Source organism: Falco rusticolus, chromosome 8, assembly GCF_015220075.1.
Source record: "Falco rusticolus isolate bFalRus1 chromosome 8, bFalRus1.pri, whole genome shotgun sequence".
In the NCBI taxonomy this organism is placed as follows: domain Eukaryota; kingdom Metazoa; phylum Chordata; class Aves; order Falconiformes; family Falconidae; genus Falco; species Falco rusticolus.
The window spans coordinates 26,292,501-26,300,000 of NC_051194.1; the positions used below are offsets into that span (position 1 = coordinate 26,292,501).

The 7,500-nt window shown below is 40.5% G+C and overlaps 1 protein-coding gene across 7 annotated transcripts in view; it reads left to right on the forward strand.

Annotated features, from left to right (window-relative positions):
- The window catches only part of ZEB2 (zinc finger E-box binding homeobox 2), a 116,955-nt gene that overhangs the window by 74,440 nt on the left and 35,015 nt on the right, over positions 1–7,500 (forward strand). The window lies entirely within an intron of this gene.

Here is a 7,500-nt window from a genome sequence, read left to right on the forward strand (position 1 = left end):
ACACCAGCAAAACAATTCTGATGGTTCAGTAGCTTATTATTTCATACTTCCAGGTCTTAAATAAATTACAGTTATTTTCACATTCCTCCTGAATATCCTTCAGGCATGATAACAAGTGCAGTTTTCTGAAAAGACTGTTAATGTTTCTTTTCTTCCTGTTGATTTTAAATATTTTGTTGAATTGTCATGCACAACAATAATTAGAGGGGGTCTTGTTAAATTCCTTTCAGTGCAATGCTTATATTGTTTAGCTTCTTGACTTATTTTACTAATCATAGAATCATTTAAGTTGGAAAGGACCTTTAAGATTATCAAGTCCAACCATTAACCTAGCACTGCCAAGTCCACCACTAAACTGTTGGCAAATAGATTGTAAATTACATCGCAACATGCAAGTACAGCAATAGTTCCAGCATCTTTTCTCCAGCATTCCTTTGCTGCAGTCTTGCAGATTCCTTTTTTCTTTCTTTTTTTTTTTTTTTTTTTTTTTCTTTCCCCATTCAGTCATCAAAGGCAGTTATTGGCTTGGGTTTTGAAGTGCAGATTATCAAGGTATTATTTCCTTAGAAGGGCAATACTGTAGATTGCAGAAAGCTAGAGGACCTGAGTAATTTTCTATAGAAGAGAAGGCACTAGTCTAAATGACTCAATGAATGACACGTGTTTAGGGTTGTTTTGTGGGTTTTTTTTTCTTTCTTTTTTTTTCCTGAAGCATCGCTATAATGCTTCTCTCTTTTTCTTTTTCTGATTTGTGTGTGTGGCTTTTTTTCCCCCCCCGCATGGGTTAAATAAGGTAATCAACACAATTTTACTAGACAGGAGGAAATTCATGTTTTTCTAATATGTAGTTACAGGAGGGGTATAAAATTACTGTATTACAGTCTGGGTATAAACGAATCTGGGCAATTTAAGGTCTGGCTGAGTGATGTGCAGGGCCAGATCCTGGTTCCACTGAAATAAAGGTGATTTTATCAAAGTGCCACAGAAGATGCAATTGATACTGAAAAAGAGAAGTCGTCCCAGAATGTTTTCATTTTTTTCTGCTCCCATGATTATAGCCGTGCTTCTGGTAAAATACAGAACTTACTAACATAATTTTTTCCTGTATTTACCCCATTCTAACCTTAAATATTGGAGCCCACAAGCCAGGATGATTAGTAGCACTCCGCAGACACAGACTCTGCAAGCCCTCCTGGCTGGTGCAATGACAGGGGGGTGCGGTGCCCAGCCCTGGGTTCCCAGGTTTTGCTTGAGGTCTCGAGTTAAGAGGAACTGGGAGCACGCTTGTCTTTATTGTTAGAAACATATCAGATACTGTGGCACTTGTCTCTAGTAAGTACTGTCCTCTGAGAAAGTTTTGCAGTGACAGGGATTTATCCTGTACATCAAAGGATGCTTGCCTCTGGTGCCATGTGCAGCCATTTACAAAGGATCTTTCCATTCACTTTAGGTAACTGAAGTGCTACTTTTGTATAAAAAGTGTGTTATGTGGTGTTTTATAACTTCTCCTGGCAGCTGTGTGGATGTTAAGACCTGTGTAGTCAGTGGCACAACATTTGAATGATGCCTGTAAATACAGATTTCCGTAGCACGTAACGACAGCTTTGAAAAATGAGTCTCATGTGACCGTCTTAAGGGATTTCAGGAAACATTTCTTTGCATTTTTTTTTTTTAATAATAAAATCTTCATGCTGTGATGTTTGGGTAATTCTACCTTTCCTCCCACCTGTCTATCTAACAGACATCAGATATGCAGCAACCCTTTCTGCCATTGCGTTAGCAGTGGATTTTACTTCCCCTGGTTTGAGAAGGAAGGGATAGTTGACTCATTTGACAAGAACACCCAAACCACCCATCCACAACCACTCAGTCACCACCTCAGTCTTTCTTGACCAGGAAAAAAAGAAAAAAAAAGAAGCTTTCTTGATCTAGATTTAGTTGGTGGGATTAAGAGTTGATTTTTTCTTTACTTTTTTTTCTATAAAATACATCATAGGTGAATGGCCTTAGGAAAATTTTATTTTAATTTATGAAGTCCACGAGCTAGGGACTCCCCTCCCAGGTACTGCCACCTCCCTTATAATGGTGGCAAGCTGATAAATTCTCTACCCAACACAGCCCACAGCTGGAGGAGAATTATTCTGCTGGCAATTAAAAATTTAAACTCTTCCAAGGAGATGGTGGGAGAGCTGGGCTCCTAAGAAATACGTTTTCTGTTGTTGTAGCTCTGCCTGGGTGTGACAGCATTGCGCAAACTGTGTTTCAGGCCCTTCACAGCAAAAAAGCAAGTTCTCAACAGGCTGATAGACGCAGAAGGTGGATAGATTGCAATTTACCATCTTCCAGAAACTGCCATGCCCATATATTCCATCAAAAATTACCTTTTGCTGGAAAAGTTTTACTGTAGGGAGGCCACCAGTTTTCTCAGGACTCTTCAAGAATGTGAGATTGTAATCCCTAAAAAATGACACACAAAAATGCATAGACCTCAGAAAACACATTTTTCTTTAGTTAAGAATCTTTTCTTTTCACATGAAAGCTAAAAACTGATGAAAATAATAAAAGTATTTTTGGGACAAAAGAGAGCAGACAACGATACACAGTTCCAGCTCCTCTTTCATCTCCTCTGTCCCTCATCATCAGTCACTGCGGTGAGGAAGGAGAACGATCAGACTCGGAACTGTTCTAGTCTGGTAAAAGCTTTGATTTTCTTTCCCCTGCTACAATTCTTAGACATACTGCATAGGACTTATCACTACTGTTTGCAAACACCCAGGAAAAGGAAAGGGGATAAAATATTCACCTCCAAAGTCAACACCGAATGAAGCTATGCATCTATATTTCTCTTTCAAGGACATCATCAAAACTCATGGAGGCAAAGCCATCCGCTGCAAACCATCAGGCTGTATAGATTTTAAGGTAATAAAGCTAAAGTAACTGTCAGTCTCCAAACCGAAACCATGGTAGCCTTTTTAACTAAAGAGAAAGTTATTTTTTTCTTTTCTGAAGAGGATTCTTCTTCAAAGACCTTATTGATGGGAAGGTAGAAGGAAACCTGACATCATTTTGGATTCTTCCCAGCCTACCTTCAGGCATCTCTTTCTACTGCTTCTTTCATGGAGGCACTCAAGTCTTAGTGTGACAATTTAAAAAATATGAAGCCTCTGGGCTATTATGAATTTCTGTCCCCAGAGAGAAACACAGCACAAATCTGACATGCTGGAAGGCTCAAAGGAATGGTCTATTTTCTATTATTTTAGAGACGGTCAGCTTGAGACTGAAGGTGATGTTGTAGGAGCGAAACCCGCATCAGTTTTTACAAGGGGTAACTCCTGACTGCGCTGGAGACTTGGGATTGCAGAAATACAGGGAAGCGAGGAAAGAGGAGTAAGGATAAGAGTGAGAAATAAGGAAAAGAGGATTGATGGAGGATATGTTGGCAGATGTCAATGGACAGCTTGGGTGATTCTGCGGATGACATGTGTTTTCCAGACAGAACAATGGCATCCAAACTGCTAATCAGAGCGCAGGGTTGGCTCAGCCTCTCCACTGTAAATCTTACATTCTTCTGTCTTTTCTGTAGCCAAATTTTTCGGTTGGCCAGTAGAAAAAGTGGACTGAGTTCTGTAGTTATCTGGAGCCTTTTTATTGAAGTCAATGAAATAGTTTAAAATTACTGTGAAAGTAAAAGGAGGGTAATATAGTCAAAATGCAGTTACGAAAATACTGGTGATTTCTCCTATGTAAGGCCCAAATAAATGTTGTGACCCAGGGACTCTGCAGCCAGATCCATTCTGTTTTCTGGTTCCACAACATCTAGAACATGGGAACAAACACATGGGTTTTGAAAAGTGAAAAAGAGTATTTTATACCTGCTCCTCAGAAGCAGGACTCAAGTTGAAATGCGTTGCATTAAACGTAAGAGAGTTCCTCACTGGAGCTCACAACTGTTCATCCATCTTTCCTTGTTCACTTGTCTCTTCAGTCCTCAAAAAGATTAGACTACTCGTATTTAAACTCTGTCAGTAGGATAAGTCTGAGAACAACCCTCTTCTCTCCTCTATGTTTAAAGAAAGAGAAAAGCAGATTTTGAGCAGAGAAAGTGTGAATGTATTAAGCTGTACTATTATGGAGAGAATTTTCTTCCACTGTTTGATTCCTCATAAGATAAAGTCCTTGTAATTTCTTAAGACTTAAGAGATGTGTCCCTAAATACTTAAAACCATCAAAATCAGATCAAGGATACTATTAAGCAATAAAAACATCTTCTTGGACATCACGAACATTAGTCATATCAATTCCATACACATTTCAAGCAAAAACTGAAGGTATATTGCCTTCCTTCAGGCTATGCTTTTGTTTCTCCTGTGAACAAGCCCTATAATCTACCGGGAGAAAAGGCTATCTTGAAGGATAAATAAATAATCAATTATTTATATTTCTAAAAGCATTCAGCTGTGCTCTTAATGCTGTGTAACCATTTAAAAGGACGTGTTCAGCAGAGAAAATCCAGTCTGGGAATCTAGTGTATGGGATTTAACCAACACCCTCAAGGTTCATAGGGAGACAGGTCTGCTGGTGGTCATCAACATCCGATAACTGCCCTACCACTTCAGTGCAGAGAAAGCCGTAAGGAAAGCAGAGAAGAGCCAAAGTTATACATAAACCTTGATGAATCCTCTTGCCGTTAGCAGGAACAAAGAAACAACTTCTGAGAAGAGAGGCCAAGAGAGAGCCAAGAGCCTCACCAATGTGTAGTGTACCTCACTTGGCAGTGCAACTTGGGTAACGGCCTCAGGACACTAGATAAAAATATAAACAGAAAAAATATAATTTGCCTACATGGTATAGGAATGTTCCTTGTTATTTGGGTTCAAAATAGTATCACAATCTCTTGTTGAAGTCTGTAGTGGGTTTAACTATTCTAACTAAATGTGCATTCCAAAGCACTTGTGTGTAACGGCAACATAGCAGGGTGAGACATGGTCCTGAGCAGCAGCTGTTAGACTTCAGGACTAAGCAACCCTTGAGGTCTGCATTTCAGATTTCTCTGGTTTTGCTCCCTTCTAATACATGTCTTAAGGACAGTTGAGGTCCTGTCAGTTGGCCAGATTTTATCTTTGAAATCCTAAGTCATCTTATTTGTGGAGTTCACATGTTGACAGTGCATCCTATTAGAATCACCGTTCCCATACCAGTCATGGTTGCCTGAGATATTTCTAACATGAAATGTGTTTTTATTATTAATGTGCCTTCCCTGAGAGCAGTGTTCGTTCTGGTGGGAAAAGAGTGGGTGTACCCTAAGCTTCCTGTCCTATCGCTTGTATCGTCCTCATTTCTCTTAGGATGAGAGACACTCATTAGTAGTAGAACAGAGGAGATAACAACCACACACACACACACACACACAAAGCAGGTAAGGCCTTTTCTGTTTAGAGTCTGTAAACGAGAAAAGCAAGGAAATGCAAGGCTAATGCTATTACTTCATTCTTAGATGGTATCATTTATACCTAATGTGCTGCACAGGGCTGTGAGCATTACAGGATTCTGCCATCTGCAGAGTAAGAAAGCATTTTTTTTTTTTAAAAAAAAAAAAGTACTCTCTTATCTACACGTGGAATTTGCACACATGTAAGTCTTTTTGCCCTAAATCCTTTGTACACACCAAGCCGGCATATGTTGTCATGGCTTGGGAATGTCCAAGAACCAGCTGGAAGAAACCAGTTTCTTCCCTCCTGTTTCCAGGCTTGGCCAAGCTGCAGGCTGCTCCTAGGGCTCTTCCTGTGGTTTCTCCTCTGGTCATCCCACCAGCCACTCCTGACCAGGGCTGTCTGCATATAGATAGGTCATAATGAGTGTGCTAATCTTCACATGGGGATGAAACAGAGTTTTCATCATCCATGGAGGAGAAGGGCTCACTTTTGTACTTACATTGGCACTTTCATTTTCAGCTCGCTTTGCCACCGTGGAGCAACCACGGAGCAACTCATGTTACAGAAACAACAGGGAGCGCTAATGACTGCTGACCTGACCACCTAGCCCACCTGAAATGGCTGGGCATTGCTCAAAAGGTTAGCCCCCGTGCCTTGGCCAAGGCTGTGCAGGGCGGGCCAGCGCAGGAGGAAATGTGCCATCCCTATCCCATGGCATGACACACGCTGCCTTCGCCATCCTTCCTTCTGCAGGGAGCTGTTTGCATAAATTCCTTGCAGATCAGGGAGAAAATTGATCCCCTACTTTTCACTTCCCTTCTTTTACTGGTTGTCACAACCTTAACAGTACTTGACATCAATGGGAGTTACATTGTGGACTGGGGGCAGTGTTTGGCCCTTAAGCGTAGTTTTTGCATGTTAATACATTAGCAACTGATGTCTTATTTGTTCAGTAACTGACAGAATAATGTACAGAAAGCATGTAAGTATGAAAAGGGGCTAGTTAGGTAATGTTCAGCAGAACATCTTCAAGACAACACTGCAACCACTGTATTTCAAATGTCAGGCTAATTATTATCAACATTTAAACCTTAGCGTGGGCCATTTTTAATAGCGGAATTTTTTCAGCAGGTACCATTAGGGGCAGAAAATGTCACATATAATTCTGCCATCACATTGTTCAAAAAAGTAAATAAACCAAGGAAACTTTCTAGAGACAGCAAAAAGAGCATCTTGTTTGCTTAAATCTGACTGTAGAATTAATTTGTCTGATGGTATGATTTGGTATCATTTATTTTAAGGAGGCATGGAGAAAGTTTGCTAGAATATAATGAAGTTAACTGAAAATAATGCTTGTCAGAGCTAGAGCCAGAGCCTTTTGCATGTAGTTTTTTGGAGATTCATACTTGTGGAGGTCCCAGTTGCTCTGGAGGCAGTTGAAGGCTGAGCTGCGGACTCTCTGGTAACCTCTTTACAGAAAATGAAACTTGAATATGATTCAGCACAAAATGGAATGCAATGCCAATAATTCAGACACTCCTCCTCTGGCCTGATCCATCCCTTACCATGTAAACACAACACTAAATGGCAAGTACCGCTGACACCTGGGGCACTACCTGTGCATAATTATGAGCATGCTTTGCTAGTGCAACTGTTAGACAGAATTATCATTAATTCCTGTGAAGTTCTGGATGCCGGTGTTGGTCTCAACATTTATTACTGCTCTTTAGTTGGCTTTTTGCTACACCTTAGAGTCAGATGTAAAATGACTGTGTTTTTTAAGACAGCCATCAGTGTGTTTTCCCTCCTGTTCAGTAATTGCAAGGAGGGCTTCTTTGGGTTCTTCTCTGTGGACTTGAAGTAACTTGTTTTCGTGCTGCCTCTATAACTCCATTGCCTGCATAAAGCTTGGGTGAAGCTTGAAGTTGCTTGCTTGACCTAGTGGAAAGAACAGAGTCTGAAGTTAGGGTACGTTGTGTAGGAGGGCTTTCATTTCTCAACACTGAGTGCAACTTTATGCATCATAAGTGCGAAAATAGTAATCAGCTTGAAATGCACTGAGTGTGCT